The following is a 22,941-nucleotide window of genomic DNA, read 5'->3' as shown; positions in this document are numbered from 1 at the left end:
GTGCCCCCCCACCCCCCATGGCATGGCCCATGGCACCTCCCTAGCAGACATCTGCAGAGCAGCGGGCTGGGCAACACCCACCACCTCTGCTAGGTTGAGTCGGTCTCGCCCTGTGTTTTGACAGGTCCGAGCCGGTAGAACTCGGTAATACGGAACAACCAACCGGGCGTTCCGCATGCACCTTGCGCCCTTCACTATGCTGATTCAGTGCACCCTCTTTCCCAGGTGAGCCAGCGATGCTCTGGATGCTCTTCCTCCCTAGCCCTCTGGTCGCAGATTCAGCGGAGGAATTTGCCGCCAGACCAACAACCAGCCGAGTGTTCCATGTTGTGCTGGGCTCCACAGGCATAGTTTCCACTTCAGGCTCCTCCCTGTGACGTATTTTCCGCAGTACGGTCCCCCTGCTGGCAGGACTCGCGTCTCCCTTGGGCAGTCCTCGCTTCCCCCCGGTCGCCGTGTCTGTAGCAACTCCTCCCTTGCCAGGCAGGGTCTACCACCACACCATGTCAACGGTTGGCTTGACAACCCCCGTATGTATTCACCACAAGTTTCCTCCCCCCAGTCTGGACAGGTCGTTGTCTCCACAGGGCCTTTTCCCCCTGAAAGAATAGGAACGGAAAAGGACGCCTTCCCCGACGCATCTATAGCATTAAGATGACGAGAAACAAAGAGAGAGAAAAGGCCACGGCTGGCCGGCTGGCTCCCATGCAAGTCATGTCACCTGTTTCTGTACGGGTACGGGGAACCTAAGAGCGGTATATGACACCTTTTATTGGGGCATTGGGAAGGGTTACGTGTAGCTGACGCAGCTGCTTCTAGCACGCAACAGCCTGCTTGCACCTGGCTCGGCAGCCATGCAACACGGGTTATTGCATAGCGTTTTTTAAGTGGGACCCCTTGTCTCACTACAATCGACACAACGTTGAATGAGTGACAGAAGGAGAACGTCATGGTTACTGTTGTAACCTCCGTTCCCCGATGGACGGAATGAGAATGGTTCAAACTGACAAAGTCTACAGTAACTCAAATAACCACTCTGTCAAATTGTGGTAAGAAGAATATCATCTAATAATGTTACTCTGAGATGTGGATTGGTGCTGTTTTGGCAGCACGAGAGGGTCCTACACAATATTAGGCAGGTGGTTTTATTGCTGTGGCAGATCGGCATATATACTGTATATTAAAATTTTATAAGAATTAAATAAACACAAGAACATTTTAGATTCCCTTTTTTATTTGAGGACAAAAATTATTATGACAAATTCATTAAGATCCATAAAGTAATCATACATAATTCATAAAACATTTAAAGGAATAGTTCACCCCAAAATGAAAATTCTCTCATCATTTACTCACCCTCATGCCATCCATCCCAGATGTGACTTTATTTCTTTTTTTCTGCTGAACACAAATGAAGATTTTTAGAAGAAATTCTCAGGTCTGTTGGTCCATACAATGCAATTCAGTGGGTGCCAACATTTTGAAGCTCCAAAAGGCAGCATAAAAGTAAAACATAAGATTCCAGTGGTTTACTCAATATAGTATGTAATTTCTTCTGTAATATCAAAATCTTCGATTACACTTCATACTGTTTGATGTATGCGCAAAGATGCTAAATGGTGCTAGGAAGAGTAACTGAGCTAGAAATCATGATCATACCTGCAATGGCGAGATGTACAGTGAAAAAGGACTTACATTTTGGCTTGTTCTCACCCAAAACCAACTGGATCACTTCAGAAGACATGGATTAAACCACTGGAGCTGTATGGATAACTTTGAAGCTCCAAAAAACAGAACAAGGTGGAGTAAAAGTTCTGGCCACCATTCACTTGCATTGTATGGACCAATTCTTCTAATGATCTTCATTTGTGTTCTGCAGAAGAAAGAAAGTCATACACATCTGGGATGACATAAGGGTGAGTAAATCATGAGATAATTTACAATTTGGGATGAACTATACCTTTAAAGAAAAACAGATATATTACATTTTAGGAGGTGGCAAAAGGAGCAACCTCAGTGCACTGGTACCTGTGGAAAGACAACTGTCTGTTCCAGTTCAATATATGACAATATATTCATGTTTACAAAGTGATGTCGAAGAAAGAGCTTTACCTTTTGTCTCTGTTGGACACTGAAGTTTCATATCCTGTCAAATGGGTGATGTTACTACAGCCGTGATGTGAAGCATACTCGATCTCTCACATCATCATTGAAGCAGCCGTTAATGGCAAGACCGTGACTTATTTAAGCGTCATTGCATTGCACCACGTCTGCTGTAGTCACGCCAATCGCTTGACATGCTCGCGTCACTCTCTCTGGGTGTAGAGATTGTTTCCGTCAGCATTTGAGCAAAGCCAGTGACCTTAACAGATATGAAATAAATTAGCTACCAAACTAGCTTGATATTACATTGATGTTGTAATACAAATAAGTACATTTAAAAAAACTAAAATTATCATGTGTGACAGAAGGTTTTCCTGTCTGTACAGGATGGACAAGTGAATACAAACCTTAATTTTACTGAGGAAGATTCCCCAGGACAGGACAGGAGGCAAACACGACAGATGAAAAACTGTAATTATCCAGTTTGGCACAGATTAACCAGCAGTGGGTTATTTTGACCCAGCAGCTTGGGTTGGCTGTGGTGAATTTTACTGTCAGTGACAATGACCCAGCCATTAACCCAGCACATTTGGGGTAAAAAAGACCCAACACTGTGAAAATATCCCAACAAAACACTAGTACTTTTGATGTAAACCGAGTTTGAATTATATCAAATTTCGTTTGGATGATGTGAATGGTGTTTTCCGAACTCGGGTGCAGGTCTAGTCCGGGTGCAGGTCTTGAAATGGTGGTCTGGGGTAATTTGCATCTTTGATGGCTCACGATTGCAATCATTTTAGTATAATTAATTTTTCATACCTGCTTTTCTCCAAATAAGTCCTCTTCAGAGAGCAGCTAAAATTCTTCACATCTCTTGCAATGCATCTGAGGGCTTGCAGCAGACAAGTGCTAACACTGTTAACATTACTGCACATTCAGTGCACCCGTGTCAGACAAACAAAAGAATCATTAAGTGCATGGCAAGTTTTGGTGGTAAATCCAAAGAGATAAACTTTTATACTTAACACACTGAAGCTGAAGTTTTCTCGAGTTGTTACAATGTAAAACTGGTAAACAGCTGCCCACTTGTACTCACGTTGATGACGCAATTCAACCCAAAAGTTTGGACCCAAATAATATAATGTGGATAGAGACCAGCAGTTAATTGTAAAGGGGTTAAGATGAGCAAGGAGGAGGCAAGAACCGGCTTAACAATATAAATAATGTTTTAATGATAAACTTAAACATAAACACGCAAACATAAACACATACAGGGCAGCTGCCCATAGTCCTCTCTCTCTCTAACTACCATCTCTGGTAGCCTTTATCCCTCTCTTGTCTCATCAGGCTGATTGGGGTCAAGCATAAAATACCTATAAAAATACCTCATAAAAATACCAATGAATACAAATGAGATCATGTTGGATTTTAACAGACAATAAAAATGTGTGATCGGAAGGTGCTCGATTTTATGTGTCATCCCTGTCAAATTTTGCTTTCCACCCATGCTCTAACATATGCTAATTGTTTTATCAGTATTCACTGTGGTGCAAAGCATTCCTTAAAAGAACCTTTTATTTTTTGTGTCTTTTATCTAACCAGAGCACTACTGATAAACGCTTCTAATAAAGCATTCAGTGAGAGAGGCCACTGAGAGAGGCCACTTTTTTTTTTACCCTGAACTGCAAATATCCTGATGACTTGACTGCATTTTTTTAGCAGGATACAGACCTCCTTTTAGCTCCAACTGTGTGCTTGAGGAAACTACTGGGGCAGCGAACAGGCCTGGGAAGTGCTGCATTCCCTAATGGCTATAGCTCCAAGAGGCTGGTCTGCATAAACAACAACCCAGTGCAATCAGCAAATGGCGCACTTCTCTTCTAGGGAAGGTTGATTGGGGACAAGGTTTTTTATTTTTATTTTATTATTTTTTAATTTTTAGATGTCTTCTCTAAGCCAATTCACCCTTTCCTATTGAGGATGAAACAGGGCTATCTGTATAAATGTATAAAAATGCTCTCTCTCTCTCTGTCTTTTCTCTTAATTTGCATGTTTTGCCATTCTTTAAAAATAAAGCAGAAGTTAACATGCTGTTTATTTATTTATTTATTTATTCTTGCATAGGCAGGTGCAATGGTGGTCTAAGCCATTTTCCATAAGTACATAACTTCCATAGTGAGATGCCAATGTATTTAGATGCATGAAGCAATAAACCTGCAGTGTAACAGTTTTACATTCTATTAGTCTATATACAAAAAAAAAAAAAAAAAAAAACTCTGATAATTACTTACATTTACAAGCTTTGAATATAAAATTACTACATGGTCACAAGACTGTCTAGTTCTGACCTTTTTAGTACTTCTTAGTTCAAGTGCAAGTTTATTTATTTATTTATTTATATTATTTATTTTATTTTTTGTCTGTTATATACAGTCTGTTATACTGTTGGACCCCTTTTGGATCCAAATTCCTTTCCAGCTCAAGCCCCAGTGGCATTTTATACATTTTATTCAGAGTCAGTCTACAAAGGGTCAGGATTTTTTACAGGCATGCTCCCAAGTCTCATCTGTTGGCCTTGCTCCCAGCCAGATGGCTCTCATCAGAAAGAAAGCGAGATCATCCTTCTTTACTTTAACCAGCAAAGCTTCTGCCATTGTTCTTAAGATAGCAAAATGTGTGCACTTTAATACTCAGAACACATTAATCTGAAATAAAAAAAAAAAACATCAGATAAATGTATAATGCGGTTTATGATCAATGATCAATTTATTTATTTATTTACATATTTATCTATCATATGTTATTAATCTGTTCAAGTATTTTTTGAATATTAACATTTTAATTTATCAACGAATTTACATATTTTGAACATTTAGACTGGAAAATGCCATTCTGCTAAAATTATTTGGTATACTATTTTGAATTTGTATAAGAAATCACTTAAAATTCTTCACTTTTGGATCACATAACTATAGTCAGTTTCATTCGTAATAGGAATTATATATATATGAAGAATAATATAAATAAATTAATTAATAAATAAACTTGCACTTGCACTAAGAAGTACAAAAAAGGTTAGTACTAGACAGTCTTGTGACCATGTAGTAATTATCAGAGTTTTGTTTTTGTATTTTGTAATAAAATGTGATAAATAAATATGTAAATAAATTAATAAATTGAACAATGATTTTAAATAGAACACATGAATCTGAAAAAAGATTTGAGAATTAAAGTAACAATGTTTTGAGTATTAAAGTGCACACATTTTGCTATCTTAAGAACAATGGCAGAAGCTTTGCTGGTTAAAGTAAAGAAGGATGATCTCGCTTTCTTTCTGATGAGAGCCATCTGGCTGGGAGCAAGGCCAACAGATGAGACTTGGGAGCATGCCTGTAAAAAATCCTGACCCTTTGTAGACTGACTCTGAATAAAATGTATAAAATGTCACTGGGGCTTGAGCTGGAAAGGAATTTGGATCCAAAAGGGGTCCAACAATATAACAGTATATCAGACAGTATAAAAAAATATATTTATATATACATATATATATATATATATATATATATATATATATATATATATATATATAAGACAAGCCCCTATATATATATATATATATATATATATATATATATATATATATATATATATATATATATATATATATATATATATGGGGGCTTGTCTTAATCCGTCACTGCTGTCTGTTATCCTGTGACCTAATTATGGAGTTTGTTTACAATGTGTATTGCTTTTCCAGGACATTTCCGAATTAAGCAAAATCACTGTGGTTTCACAAAAGAGCAACATCAGCAGATTGATGCTGATTTTATCAAATCATTTTTTAATATGGCACATAACAGAAGAGGTTGCTAATTTCATTTAATGTCGCTTTGGAATTGACAAAAACAAGTCCCTGCTTCAAACATTGGTTTTGCCATACTTAATGAAAGCATTCAAGACACCAGAGCCTCTGTCTTGAAGACATGCTGTGTGTCCAGGGCCTGGCTGCCCATTACAATCTAGCAGCTTGAAATCAAAACCAGTTGGAAATGAAAACATCAGATTCCCACCCACATTCATTCACACAGCAGCACGCTCAGCCAAGTCTCACGCAGCAGAAAATCTCTTTCGTACTGTATTGGGTTATATCTCTAATCAACTCTTTCTTTGTAAACAAAGTGCTTAATTGAATACAAGTTTCAGTGTGCTTCTTAATGGGAATTTAGATGTGGTAAGGAGCTAAAATGGGAGTAGAGATTTTTATAATGCATACAGTGCTGTGAAAAAGTATCCGCACCATCCTGATTTCTTCTATTTTTGTGTATTTTTCATACTAAATTGTTTTAGATCTTCAAACAAGATATAATCTAAAACAAAGGCAACCTGAGTAAACACAAAATACAGTTTTAAAATATATATGTTTTTTTTAATTGAAGCAAAAAATGATCCAATACCTATATCACCCATGTTAAAAACTAACTACCCACTTAAACTTGTTTACCACCCTTAGGAGCAACAACTGTAAACAAACGCTTCAGATATCTGGAGATCAGTCTTTCACAACACAGTGGTGAATGTTTGGTCCACTCTTCTTTGCAGAACTGTTTTAGTTCAGCCACATTGGAGAGTTTTCGAGCACGAACATCCCATTTAAGGTCGTACCACAGCATCTCAATCAGGTTCAAGTCAGGACTTTGACTAGGCCACTCCAAAACTTTAATTTGGCTTCTTTTGAGCCATTCAGGGGTGGACTTAATCCTATGCTTTGGATCATTGTCTTGCTGCTTAATCCAGTTGCGCATGAGCTTCAACTCATAGACTGATGACAGAATACTAAACCTTGTCGCTGTAGTTATCTCCCTGTTATAGGGATTCCGAACTTGCTGTTGCAATAGTCTCTTGTAGTGACACTTGGTACTTGGTCGATCTTCTACTGTCTTTTAGATGGACAATAAGAACATTGTGACATCTGTTATCCTCTCTCTATCTCTGTAAAATGGAGACTTAGCATGTTGGATCCTTTGTATTCTGTTATATCTCCTACCACTCAAGCTGGAGATTCAAAATGTTGATTACTATTGTTATTGCTCCCGAACTTGAACAACCAGGAAGTCAGGACGGAGAAGTGTTATTGAAGTGTATCCTGTTAACGACCCTCTGGATGGGGATACAGGACAAAGGTGTGATCATCCAGAGGATAGTTATATACCTTCCTGATGATGAGGAGATTTCAGTTTGACATACCAAAAGTAAAAGTTTTCTGGTTATTGAACCCTTTGGTCTACAAACACAAACGTGGGCTCATTTGTAAGACATTTAGACATTTGTTTTTCAAGAGTAAAAATGTAGTATAAAAAAAATTGGTAGAGCTATTTTAACATTTTGAATAGTGACTGCAAATCTTATTTATAATTATATTTTTTTTTTAAATAGGCAAGATTGTGCGCAGTGCCCCAAAAACACATCTGATAAAAAAAGCCACATGTCTGATGAAGGTCTGATACAATTTGGAATTCAATATGACCAAAACTCTTTGTTCCATAATGATTTATGTAAGTGTACTTCCAAAAAAATGGCCACTTGGAGGTGCTAATAGACCACTTGTAGTAACTCCATAAACCAGTGATCAAAGTGGTTCAAAACACAATTTGTTTATATTTCAGTATAAAAACAATACCACACAAACCAAAATATACATGAAGATATAATATATTCCCAAATAGAAAAACAAATTATAAAGCATTCCATTTATATTTATGCCTTTTATAAACAATGTGAAAAGAACATTGCAATTTGAACTGTTGCAATGGAAATAAATATTTACTTACAATAAATGTAAGTGCAGTTTATTTCTAGCGGGAAAACTAGCAGCTGTACATCATCGCACCATTAGCTGGGTAATTCCCATCCAATCACATGTAAGCCGTTGCTTTATAAGGCTCACAATCTATCACATTGCTGTTTCAGTGTGCTAACACGGCAACCTCCACCACCCCACCACCAGCAGTTTAGTCCCGTCCTGCATGAGGGTAGGCTCTTCGCCCCTGCCTCCTATCTCCGGCAGGACATAACGGTTCCGAGAACAACTTCTTTGGACCGGTCAGACGGGCCCTATGCCAAAGAGAGACATTCATTTTCTGTTTTATATTCATCAAATGAATGTCATCTAAATTTCACTCAAGTCTGTGAGTCTTCCTGATAGAAAGATGATTCTGTTCATTTCTTCCCCCATACAAATGTAAATTGGTTACTGAAGCCGAGGAGGGTGGCTCCCCTCGGGTTGAATGGCATTCCTGAGCCCCCTGGATGTGCAGTTGAAAAGGGGGTTTGAGTGAAAATGCAGTCGGGAGGAGCGGTTCCTCCAGGCCCACTGTGATGGTGACTGAAGCTGAGGAGGGTGGTGCCTCTTGGCTTGAGACAGAGACTAAAGGCCCTCGGTGAACAGCAAAGCAAAAGCAGTGCAAATATTACTAAGTCAATGTATTGGTTGCACGTGTGCTTCAGGGTCTAACTCACGGTGAGCAAAGCCAGGGAAGATGGCTCATCTCGGCTTGAATGACATGTCCGAGCCCCCTGGATTGAACAGGGGGTTTGATGAAAAAGTGCAATTGGGAGCATGTGTTCTCCAAACCCTCAGTGATGGTGACTGAAGCCGAGGAGGGTGGATCAGATCTCAGGTCCAAAAGCAGAGTTTTTTGTCGACAGTACGGCAGTAACACACAATAACTGCACACCATGTGTAAAAGAGCAAACACAAACAAATACAGTCCACAGATTTCCACTCCAAGTCTTCACGAATAGGCATCAGGGATATATACAACCCTCATATTGTTGTTTTCATCTTTCCATTAGCTACACGACCCAATAGTCAAAAATGATCTAGCTTTTCATTAGCAAACTTTATCCAGAGACAATCATGGATGATGCAAATCTTTACATCACTCATGTTGACTGTCCTGTTTGGCTATTCTGAATGACTACCCAATCACAACTGCACAGAACATTTTGAGGGAGGGCTCAATTTGCTTCCAAAAATCATGTTTGGGTGTTTTGCTACTGAAACACTATACAGAGTGCAAGATTTCGTAGAGAATGGACATGAATGATAACATGTGTTGAATATGTAAAACCTGAACAAAGACAGATTGATCAACATTTCTTAATATTTGTAAATATTTGGACTAAAATAACTAATGGATTTTATTTATTTGACACTTTCAATGAAAAGCATACCGAAGTTTGGAGGATTGTGCTCATCTGTGTTTGGCTGGAAAACAATAAAGGTCAGAACTTCCGGTTTCATTTTCCGTGTTTTGATTTTCACTCTTGACACTTTTAATAAAATTTGCGATTGTCAAAATCTCTTTAAAATATAAAATCTTGAGACCCAGATCTTTCAAATGATATATTGAATGTCAAAATTAGTTTAGCATTTCACAGTTTAAACATGCATTAAACATAAATTAAATGTAAATAAATATGCAAGTGGGTCATTTTTGACCCACCTGTTGTTAAGAGGTTAGGAGGTTGCTATGAAACCACTCATGGACTAATGAGATGTTTTTTCCAACATGTTGGAAGGACCGGGGCCTTAATTTTTGAAGTATCTGATAGTTGTCCAAGCAGCTTATCTGATGGCTGTGCTTGGCATTTGTTTGTGTTGGTCCTGCCACGATCCAATCAAAACGGATCCACTCTTCTTTGCCTTGACAGTTCGGGAGGGTCTCTGCCATAAATTGCCTCCTGGAATGTCATCTGGTCCGATTGTTCAGCACATCTCCCCTGCTCGGCTGATCAAGGATTTGAAATTGTTGATTGGGCTGAGTTCCTGAGGAGGAACAGCATGGACAAACACACACCTCACCTCGTCCTTTGACCATTGGCATTAATAATAACTATGTCTCAATATCTTGAATGTAGAGCTAAATTAATGGCTATAAGTGATCAGAAAGTATTCTCTTTTAAGTTTATGGTGAAACCTGTGTGGACAAAATTATGATGTTTCTAAGGACAGCGTAATGTAATCTAAGTTCTCTAAAGAACACTAAGGATAAACATAAAAAAATATTTTAGCATATTAAGCAGGAAAAATAATTCTAATAGGTCACCAATGACATGATTTGTTATGGCACTGTCCAAGCTGTAAGCTAAATGCACTTACTTTGGTGACATTGTTCGCTGCATTGCCATATTAAAAAGAACCTCAACTAGCTCATTTGGTACCAAGTATGAAGAGATTAATGAACTGCCCCACTATCAAAAGCGGAGCTCCCTAGTCATGTAATTTGTTTATCAACCTGCAGGCTATACAATAGGAGTGATCATGTTGTATGACATCTATCATCCTGGCTATACAGAGTGGTGTAGTCAAAAAGGGTTTAGGTTGATTAACAGTGAGGTTGTGAATTTGAATGTTCTGCCTAAACGCTGCAGCTGCCTTTGGAGAACTGTGCCATAGATCCTTTCAAACTATCTCTCTCTTTTGGAAAGGTGCCTTATGAGGGAAATAGGATGGCTGAACTTGACAACAAATTAGACAACCCAAAATAATACTAATTATCAGTAATATCATGCTACATACATGGATAGTGAACTAGTTGATGGAGGGTCCTAAATGTTGAATTTGACCCCCCTTTCTTTTGAATTCCAAAGTGTTTTTCGAGGGAATACAAGATCAAAACCCCCCTGTGGGCTTTGAAGTTTGACTGAAAAGTCTAAACTCTTTATAATGGCAACATTTTTCTGGCTGATGGTGATGTCTAAAAAAGATACAGGTTCTATGTGATTGCTGACTCTGACAGGCCCTGCTCAGTAATGGGATGCCCCCCTTTTCCCCTCCCCCTCAACCTTGTGAGATACACACTGACCAAAACAGATATCTGTTCTGCCTGGATCTGTGCTCTTCAGACTTATTATCTTTGATAACTTCAACAAGCATTTGTCAGATCTGGGCTAAATGGTCTTGATCCATTTTTACAGTTTATCTATTTACATCTATTTCTAGATCCTTCCCTTCTGCCTTTGCCATGACTGTTTTTCTCTCCGGGGGCATGTCTGGCACAGTTGTATCTCCTGTTACCTGAGAACTTTGGGTTTTGGGTTCTCTGCTGGAAATCACAGGGCTTTGATTGGGAGGAGTGGCCATAATTACTGTAATGGGCAAACCCATGTGGAAACTCTTTCACTTCCATCTTGAGGGAAGACTTGCTGTCATGTTTAAGTTCTGACACAGGAGAAATTGGCTCTCTGTAATTTATGTCTGTGTGTACCTTCTCATTTTCCCATGCTTGCATAGCAAGTTGCTTCAATTCTCTTACAGACACCTGGTCAATGTCTACCAAGAGTAAGAGGGACTTCCTAATTGTGGGTACAGGCTCACAAACAAACTCTTAAACATGACATCCTCCTCTGCCCTAGTGAAATTTGTACATTTATGCATTTATGCCAGCATTTATGCATTTTTTCCAGCAAATGTTTTGTGAGCGCTCCTAATACTGTCTTGGAGATTCATGGCGACCTTGTTTAATTTGGAAGGCAGAAAAATGAGGGTAGTTGTTATTTGATACAGGGTATACTCTGCTACAAGGGCTTTACACAATTCTTCATAATTGTTAGCAATTGCTGGGCTTTGCCTTTCTATAAATCCATGGACAGTCTGTGATGTCGTTGTCCTAAGGAGGAAGAGTTTGTCTGCCATACTGGCCTCTGGGTAGTAAGTCAATGCAAAATTTATATTTTTGAAATGTATCAGGGTATCAGGATTGAACACTTCAATGTCACATGCTAATTCTCAAAGTACATGCAGTTGGCTATCTCTATTTGGCGGTAGGCTTGGAAGTTTAGGGAGAAGGCAACACATTTTTCCCAATGTTGGAGAGTCAGTCTGTGTTCCATAAGTGTGATTAGTATCAGCACTCACGGTTAGGCTGCTACAGGCTGTGACATCATCACTGTCCTGGAAACACTGTCTCTGTGAAACACTGTCCAACAGGGGGTCCTTAACTACTGTGCCTAAGGAGAGGGTGTGCACACTTATCTCATATTCACTCATCCATTTTCCTTTTCCTAGAGCTCTCTGCTCTGCTACACCATTTTTAGATGCCCAATTATGAGCTCTATCTGCAGCTCTGTCATGACTGTGCTGTACTTTAGTAAATTCTGCAGGCATTGTGCTCAATTCTTCCCTAATATTGATTTGGGCAGCATTTGATTTGGAAATGTGTTGTTTCAACATTTCACAAGTCTTATGTTCTATGTGTAGAAGTGTTTTTTAGCTAAGATATTTCAAGCAAAGATGATCTTATCTAAGATTTGGTCCTTAACTCACTAATGCTGAGAATACTTAGCATCTCTGTCTTTGCTGACAGGTAATTTTTTGTTTGGATCATCTCTGTTTGCAAAGTGGCTATGTCTGAATTCTGGCTGTGAATGACACAATGCAGATCTTGAAGTCTGCAGACAATCTACTAGTTTTTGCTCTCATTGTATTGACCTTACGCAAATTAGTCAGTTAATTTCTTGGAATTTAAGATCCCTATTTTTGCCCTGCTCTTGGGCAAGGGAATTTTTTTATCTATGGCCTGTGTAATTTGAACAGGCCAATTTGATACTAAACTAGAAAGAAGCTTTATTAGTGGTGCACACATTAAGTCCATTGCTTCAGCTGTTAGCTATGTTGTTAGATCAGCCATCTTAATAAATGCTCAACCACTCTTATTTGCTAAACTTTGAAAGTTGCAACAGAAGTATAAGCAAATTTAAGCAATTACATTTACATTTACATTTATGCATTTGGCAGATGCTTTTATCCAAAGCGACTTACAGAGACCTTATTACAGGGACAATACCCCCGGAGCAACCTGGAGTTAAGTGCCTTGCTCAAGGACACAATGGTGGTGGCTGTGGGGTTCGAACCAGTGTCCTTCTGACCACTACACCACCACCACTCAATTAAGGCAATGGACATCACACACACACTGGGGCTGGTAATTCCAGCACTCAACTATAAATTGTCAGAGGGGACTACCCTTTCCTGACACATTACACACAGAAACCCTTAAACAAAGTTATAGGCTTACAAGGTGAATCAAACCTAAGCTTTAAGGTTTTATGCATCTTGATAATCACAATTCTATACACTTGGCAAACAAATCCTATTCATAAATAGTAACAACAAGCTAAACAAGTAAACTAGCAATCAGGCTCGGAGGGCACCACTTTTGCAATGCAATTGGTTACAGACTCAAGTAAAGATTTTGTTTCGTGCAAATGGTAAGATCTTATTATCTTTTAGTGTATTGACTTGTGTAGACAAAACAGAAGGCTCATTTCAATCTAGATTAGGCCTCACACGGGGCACCAAACTATGTACTTAGAATCACCCTGGCACCAATTGAAATTAACTGGTCCTCACACAAGACACCAAAGTATGTGGTGATTTCGATCACACTTCACTTAAGGTGTATGTGATTATTAATATCAATAATCCTGCCTCCATCCTCGGGGCACCAGCTAAGGAGTTTCACCTTAACAGTAAAAGAATGATCCAAATGGGCAATTCAATACATTTTAATTATGTAAATTGTAGGGAGTTGGTCATCTGAATAATCTGAATGATTCGAGAGCAGCCTAAAGCCCTTAAGAGATCTTCTTTTATCATCAAAAAAAGGAACACACAGTTGTAATAAAATTTGTTTTATTTACATAAAGATAAACAAGAATAACTAATACAAACTACAAAATGGTACTAATATGCTAAAAGATCAAATACATGAATAGGTAAATAAATCGCATAGGATGGAAAGATGTAAGTGGTTTAACTGAATGTGGCAATGGCAAAGTATGACTATTATCTTATGGAAAGATAAGTTGCTGTTTCTCTATTAATCAGGTTAAAACCTTATTTCTATTGAAACAAATAACTCAAAGATAATTTGCTAGACATTTGACGCACTTTATGCAATCTAAGGAACATTAAATTATCATAAACTGATAGTTTACACTAATGGCAAGGTCTCTGGAATGAGGTTTAGTAGTGATATTTATGGTCTTCTTGACCGATCAGTGAGTTTGGTGACAGCGATGTCTTCCACTGGGGCTCAGGACCACATAACAATGAGGAAGGAGATGGATTCCGTTTCAACAGCCATGGACACAAATGAGCTGAGGAATGCTGATCTCCTGGTAGCACCGAGAGGGTTCTTGCAATCTGGAACACAGGTATACAGTCCTTATGTCAGTGCAAGATTCATCATCTGGAAAACGTAGATGAACAAAACTTGAAGAGAAGATTTGCTCGCCAGAGCTAAACCTTGTCACTGTAGTTATCTCCCTGGTATAGGGATTCTGAACTTGGTGTAGTGAGACTTGGTACATGGTCAATCTTATACTGTCTTTCAGATGGACACTAAGAATGTTGGGTCATCTGTTATCCTCTCTTTCTCTCTGTAAAGTGGAGACAAAACACATTGGATTGTTTGTATTCTGTTTCATCTCCTAACTCTCAGGCCGGAGATTCAGAATACTGATCATTATTCTGTAATTACTCCCGAACTCGGAAGGCCAGGAACTCAGAAAGGAGAAGTATTATATAAGTGTATTCTGTTAATGACCCTCTGGACTGGGACTCAGGACAAAGGTGTGGTCATCCGAAGGATAGTTTTATACCTTCCTGATGATGAAGAGATTTCAGTTTGCCGCTTCTTGTTTCAGAGTTATGATTGACTGCTGTGGAGGCCCACACAGTGTGGGTCATCATCCCTTTCCAGTGTGGAACATTTGCATATTTTAAAGTGCATAGTTAGAACAATGTCTTTAAAGTTTCATCTATGCGTTCCGTTTCCAACCCTCTTAAAAATACTCTTGGTATTTTTCTGAAGATATAGAGACCAAACATGATATTGAAAAATGTAATATTATGCATACATTCATTTATACCACCATAGTTCAGTTTGGGTGAACTATTGTGCTAATTGAATAACTGCAATTTACATAAACTGTTCTCTGAACAAACATGGAGTGGATGTGTTGCAGTTGGTGTCCATGTTAGGAGTAAAGGTTTTGTGTGTAAAGATTTTTGTGAATTCTTTGTTTCAGCTTTTGCCACAAGGTAAGTTAATGTTGCTTCAAGAGGTCTTGAAGAATATTTATGGTCCTTCTCACATTTTATGGAAAACCTTAGGAGGGGTGGTTTGAAAGATTGCTAAGAAACCACTCATGGTCCAATGAGAAGACTTTTCCAACTGATTGTTCACCACAATTCAGACAAGCCTTAATGTTCTTCTGGATTAGCAGTGGTTTTTGCCTCGCCCCTCTTTCATGAATGGAATTTTTGGCCAGTGTCTTTCTGATAGTGGAGTTATGAACAGTGACATTTATTGATCCAAGAAAGGCCTGAAGTTTCTTGGATGTTCTGCTTGGCTTTTTTGTGACTTCCTGGATGAGTCATCGCTGTGCTCTAGGAGGAATTTTGGTAGGTCAGCCACATCTGGGAAGGTTCACTACTGTGCCAAGTTTTCTCCATTTGGACATAATGGCTCTCACTGTGGTTCTTTGTAGTCCCAGAGCCTTTGAAATAGCATTGTAACCCTTCCCAGGCTGATGTATTTCAGTCACCTTTTTCCTCATCATTTCTGGTATTTCTTTTGACCTTGGCATAATGTGCTACTGGGTGAGACCTTTTAGCCAACTTCATGATTATGAAAACGTTATATTTAGGTGTTGATTTGATTGAGCAGGGCTGACAATAATCAGGCCTAGGAGTGTCTAGTCCAGCTGACCCAATTACCAATGCAGTTTCATACTTTTGGGGATTTAGTAAACGTGGCAAATACTTTTTTACACAGGCCCAGTTCGTATTGGAAAATGTTTTGCTTCAATAAATAATATCATTTTAAAACTGTATTTTTAGTTTACTCAGAATGCCTTTGTTTTATGTTAGATTTTGTTTACATTTTTTAAACAATTTAGAATGAGATATACACAAAAACAGAAGAAATCAGGATGGGGCAAATACATTTTCACAGCACTGTATGCAAGTTGGTATGCATATGTATGCCAGTGCATCAGCAGTTTGTCTACTGTCATGCCACAAGATAGATAGGAAAATAGATGCACAGCCTCAAGCTCACTGACTTTCTTATAATTTAACACAGACATTTGTCACATCCTGTCATTTTAGCACTTGGAAGGCAAAAGTCAGTACAAAACATTTACTTGCTACCATCAGGGAAGCTGAATGCATGTGTGACAGACCACTGCTTTCATGAAGGGAGAGAGGCCAGCTCCACATACACGAGACACAATAAGCCATTAAAAAACAAACAAACAAACAAAACAATTGATCAGGGGGACCCAACCACTTCAAATAGCAAGCACCAATGGATCAACTTTTAGGGGTTATAGCATTAAAGCATTTGTGAAGTCATCTCACCCGGAAAGTAACCAACATTGCTCTACTGTCAGGTGTTCTCCATTTCCACACCCATCTTGGCTCCTGCCACTGAATGCTTTTCCTGCAACAGTAAGGTTAGCCTATATAAAAAAGACAAGGACATACATGCAATACACTGACTGATTTCATGAAACTTATGTGACTGTGAAATGTTTTTTTTTTTTGCAAAATGAGCTCCCTACCCTAAACCTTAAACCTAAACATAACTGATAGTGTCATAAAAAGTAATTGTGGCATGACAAACAGCTGAGTTTTTGAAAGTTACATTTTAAAAATCAGAGATATCTAATGTAATTGTCATACAACTTTTTGCAGATGTATTGCAGATGAGCAAACAACGTAAATGTATGTCTTCCAGATGTGAATGTAACAGGATAAAAAAATAATATTTTATTTAAAGTTTGGATGTGTGAATTCCATAAAATAAGGCATTTGGTTTTACATTTACATTTATGCATTTGGCAGACGCTTTTATCCAAAGCGACTTACAGTGCAATTATTACAGGGACAATCCCCCTGGAGCAACCTGGAGTTAAGTGCCTTGCTCAAGGACACAATGGTGGTGGCCACGGGGTTAGAACCTGTGACCTTCTGATTAACAGCCCTGTGCTTTAGCCACTACGCCACCACCACTCCATTCATTGGGTTTTATTCATTGGGGTTCGAGGGCTTCCCACCTGTGGCTGTTTATGGTACTGCAGGCATTGTATTTTGTTCGTCTTCTCTTGCCGTACTGCAGCAGATTCAAGTGTAAATGCTGTAGGTATGTATGGTTTTTTTGAATGTGTCATTTCTATTTTTCTAGTATTTTATGAATGTCTGCAGTAATCTGTTGTCAGCCAACCTGATTTGTACTTTTTCTGTCAAAAAGGTATGTTGCTTTCGTGTTAATTTTGTTATAAATGTTAATGTATTTGTCAATTTATGTTGTTTTCCTATTATTGTACGCAATAATAATAGTTGTTTATTTTATATGAGTAATAGGAGTTCTGCTGTGCAGCAGATTCAAGTGTAAATGCTGTAGTATTTTACGAATGTCTGCAGTAATCTGTTGTCAGCCAACCTGATTTGTACTTTTTCTGTCAAAAAGATAAACCAAAGTTGGAAGAACTCCACGTGTGAGTGTGCCTGTCCACATCCGTTACATGAACACACATCAAATAGACATCAGGGTGATGTACATGTGCTATCAGGTATGAAGTCTAATACGGCACATGGCATTGCATTAGAAACAAGGTAAAACGTAAGTGTTTATGAACTGATAATCTGCTGGTTTATTTGTGATTTTTGTGAAAGTGAATATAAGTAATTGTTGTTGAAGAGCATGTAGTGTTCATTTCACCACGAAATTGCCGTGATACAACAATCCAAGTGAAAATCATTTTGCATTATAATACAGCAATGCAATTCAGTGGGACCAAGTTGGTAGTGCAAGTGCTATAAACATTTTATAATTTAAATTACTGTATCCATATGTAATTACATAAAGTAATTACTGTGTAGTTACTGAGTAATATTCTTTTTACCAATATTTATTTGTGTTAAGTTTGTGGAAAGGCTTGTATTAAAATTTTTATTTATATTTATATTAATTATATCAGTACATAATATGTGTAACATGGGCATGTAATGAAAAGTGTTACCAAAAATCATGTATAATGCCATACAGCCATCAATCAAAAGATTAGATTAGAAAGTCATCTAAATCCTTAGCTAATATTGAAACATTAGGCAACACTTATGATTACACAATATGATTACCAAGAGATCTCCACATGTGAAGAGAACTAAAAGTGAACTCCACTTGCAATAGATTTGAGAAAGTGAGGCCTAAAATTATTTAACATATACAGCAATTTGACAAAACATGTCAAATGCATTTTCCCCTTTTCTTTACCTTTACGAGATGCTTTTGAGATAAGGTCTGATCATCTAAGCATCTAGTGTGTACTTCACATGCAATGCATACGATTATGCAAATTATACTGATGGTAATTAATCCTTGTTCAAGCTGAAGGTTGCTGCAACGCCCGTCTTCCGCTTTTACTTCAGAACAAATTCTGGAACTTGAACATCACATCAGTGATCATGACTGAGAAAAGCTGTGAATGATTCCAGAAATTAAGAATACAAAAAGGAGATACTTTTTAAACTGCACTCTCTGCATTGATGCTATGTGTTGGTCCCATGTGTTTATGTTTCAGCTTTTGGTGAATTTTCAGCAGATGAACTGACAACTATTTATGACAATCCCATATAGTAAGGGGGATGTAATCAGTGCTTCAGCATTTCAACGTTAGACTCATACCTCATGTTATCTGTCAAGCGATGCATCAAGCTATCGTGCACTATTGTCTAACACAGATTGGATTCTGGATTTCTTTTTTCCCCGCAATGAAATGTAAAGAGATACAGAACAGATGCCCTGAAGTTGTGATTTACCAAAAATGTACCTATTTCACATTTTGGAAGAAAAAAAAAAAACAAGGCTAAAATAAACTATTAAAATCTAAATGTGTATATATATATATATATATATATATATATATATATATATATATATATATATATATATATATATATATATATATATATATATATATATAATATTTTATAACTAAGTGCATATGTTGGCTAATTAAAGAAACCCTTTCCATGTAAACATATATTTTTAATGATTTGAAATACATCTCATGATTCATTTCAAAATGGTTTTAAATAATTAAAATAATTTCACCAAAAATAGTAAAGATAAGACACTGACCATTAAAGTATGTCTGTGATGCCCACATCCCCTTTTGTGTTTCTGACAAAAAACATCACATCACCAAACATATATAGATTAAAACAATATACATATGAATATTACATTTGGGAAAAATGCGCTCACAGATATCACATATATTTTTTCACATGCAAATTTTGTTTGACGAATGTGTTACAATAAATGTGATGCGGGTCTTTCTAAGAGAAAAAGATAATTGTCAGACTTGATGCTTGTTCTGCATTAGCTATAGTATGGAGTGATTATAGGGAAACAGCTGAATTGCAGGAATAGCGTGTGAACCATGACAATGGAGGTTATCACTGCATGACGCTAATAAGGGATTGAACACTTGCATAATATGAGCAGTAAGAAGATGGCTTGATGCAACAAGATGAGCTGAGCTTAAAGTAACAATACTCTGGATCAACTCAGCCCAAGGTTTTCAATGTAAGGGATATTCAAGGAGATGTATTTCTAGTCGATTACAATTATTTTTAAGGGGGGTTAAGTGTTTTTGCCCTGCAGCAACAAATAGCCTGTTTGATTCATTGGGAAGTAAATGATTAATAGCCTTTAATTAGTGTCCCTCCATCCCCTTCTAAGCAAAATAATGGTCGTTTATACACTGCTCAGGGCTATTGTTTACTCTTGTGGCAAACTGAATGTACCTTGAATATTTTTTGATTGCCCTTATTGTCTCTTACTAGCAGATACAGTGCAACTTAATTTAATGTGAACCAAGATTGATCACAATCTCTCAGCTCAAAGTTAGCCAGTGGCCATATTGTAAAAGTAAATTACTTGTACGAGTTTACAATGCTATATTTTTTGCAACCATTGACCCATTGTGTTTGGGATCAAATGGCTGAGGACACAGTTCCACAGGCCCTTAAGGACATTGTCTGTTTGGTCTATTTGTTGTTCATGTCACAGCTCCCCTGGTCTCCAGAGGAATTCCAAGCTATTGGAATGATACATGTTCAAAACACCCACAAGGTGGCTACAGGCAAGCGTCACTACCCATTCGATATTCCTGGTAAATACTTTACATGCTTCAAAGCAAAGGTCAGTCGTTTGGTAGATGTCTTCATGTATCCCTCTCGAAAGGGTTAAATGCTGATTAACCAAAAACTCTCATTTCCGTGAAGCAGGAGACATGTTTGAAGACTTCAAATAATAAATACATAATAAATAAGTACATAATAAAATAGACTAGAAAATAAAAGAAAGATTGTTTTATTACATTTAATTCTTTAATTATTTCATACATATTCATTCTTTCATGTATAGTCCAGTATTTCCCTGTATTTTAGTTTTTTGCACCATCAGAACATTCCAGGAGATATAATCATCCAAATAGCTTAATCAGAAGGTGCCACTCAGACCCAACATATCTTAAGTAAATGTAAAAGTTCAGTTACTTTAAATAAAATTCCACCTGACATGCTACAATGATCTGGGGTGCATTTTCCAAAAGCATCGTTAGCCCACTAGCTGTGGTTAGAAGTATATAGTTCCTTGTTAGTTTGCTGTGTGGACATCATTTGACTTCGCCAAATCTTATATACTGTGCATTCCGTATATCTTTTATTCTGTCAAGACATTGACCATGTTTACAATCATTTAAGAAAACGGCTTATTCTAGGCTTTTGCAGAAAGCGACATTTAAATGCAAATTCAGCCATATAAGGGAATAAAGGCTGTTAAGAGAAAGCGCTTTAGCACTTGGCTTCTGTCTGAGATTAAGGCTTATGCGTCTATGTTAATGCATAAGTGCCGTTTTTGAAGAGTGCGCATGCGCTTATGTGCTCAAGTGTGTCAGGGGAACCCTGAAGTCTAATGTAAAGTGAAACCCCACAATTGCAGCCAATGAATCTGTCACACACACACACACACACATATATATATATATATATATATATATATATATATATATATATACTACTGGTCAAAAGTTTTGAAACACTCATTCTTTCTATATATTTATTTATTTATTTATTTATTTATTATTTTTTTTCTTCACTTTTTTGAATAATAATAAAGTTATCAAAACTATGGAATAATATATATGGAACTATGGGAGTTTTGTTGTGACTAAACAAAATCCAAAATAAAGCAAAACATCCTGATGGATGGAATGAGATATTATGTCGATGTAGTGACACTAGCGGTCACTCGAGAGCCCTGACACCTCCCATTCTTTGAGAAAAGACCAATGAGAATTGGCGAGTGGAATTTGCATGCCACTCCCCCGGACATATGGGTATAAAAGGAGCTGGAATGCCCACTCCATTCAGGATTTGTGCTGAGGAGCCGAGACAAGGTCCGGCCATTTCAGCGGCTAGTACAGTGTTGTGGCAAGAGGGACACAGCGTCTCATTCCCTCCAGACAGTAACCATGACTTTCCCCTTCTGTCACTCACTCGACATTGTGTCGATGTAGTGACACTAGGGGTCCCTATAGAAAAACGCTTCAACAGCTGAACCATGTGGCATGAAATGCTGATGCACGTGCAATCAAGCTGCTGTGTGTGTAATAGCAGGAGCATCAGTCTTCACGTAACCTCCCCCAACACCCCAAAAGACGTCATGTAGTTCCCCACATCTCTGAGGGGGGCAAGCAACGCAGCTAGAATGGGAGCAGGCCACGCCAGCCGTAGCCTTTTCTCACTATGTTTTTCTTTACATGGAGTATTAGATTTGGCTGGGGCCATCTAACGCTATCATACGCATTGGGGAAGGTGTTCTTTTCCTTTCCTATACTTTCAAGTGGAAAAGACCCCATGGACACCACATACCACCCAAAAGGGGAGGTCAACATGTGGCAATACGACACATGGGCTCAGCAGCCACATATGGAAGAGGCGTGGTGGTAGGTCCCACCACAAAAGGGGAGGTGGACTCTACAAACACAGCGACCGGGGGCAGAGAGAGCTCTGCCCAAGGGAGATGTGGGTCCACTGACAGGGAGACCGTACTGCGGAATATACATCACAGGGATTACCAGAGTAATCGGCACCTGAGGAGCACCTATCCCAGTACAGGGCATATTAGATTTCGTATTGGCGCTGACTGCGAACTCCTCTGCTGAGTTTGTGAACCATAGGGCTAGGGAGGAAGGACATCCTGGGTCCACGACTTTGTGAACTCGACTGGGGGTAAAAGCACACGTTTTCGCTCAGGGGAGGGAAAAGCGCTATAAACAAGCTATATATCCAGCCAGCTGTTCCGTATTACCAAACTCTACCTGTTGAACTACATTCTGCACTTAGGTCTCTTCGATCATCAAACCAGTTACTCCTCTCTGTTCCTTGCTCCCGTTTGAAAACCAAATGTGATCGGGCGTTTGTAGTTGCGGCCCCCAGGTTGTGGAATGCACTCCCATTTGTTGTTAGGTCTTCTTCTTCATTGCCCATATTTAAATCTAGATCGAAGACACATTTTTTCTCTTTAGCCTATAATGTTGTTTGAGAATTATAGGAGTTTTATGTGTAGGTTTTATAATGTTTTATTAGTTTGTTCTTTTTAACATTTTGGAAGTTCTATTTAATTGTGGTATTAATGTTTGTAAAAAATTGTACAGCACTTTGGTTACAACATTTGTTGTTTTTAAGTG

This window comes from Xyrauchen texanus, chromosome 2 (assembly GCF_025860055.1).
Source record: "Xyrauchen texanus isolate HMW12.3.18 chromosome 2, RBS_HiC_50CHRs, whole genome shotgun sequence".
Taxonomy (NCBI): domain Eukaryota; kingdom Metazoa; phylum Chordata; class Actinopteri; order Cypriniformes; family Catostomidae; genus Xyrauchen; species Xyrauchen texanus.
Note: the sequence above shows the minus strand (reverse complement) of the source record.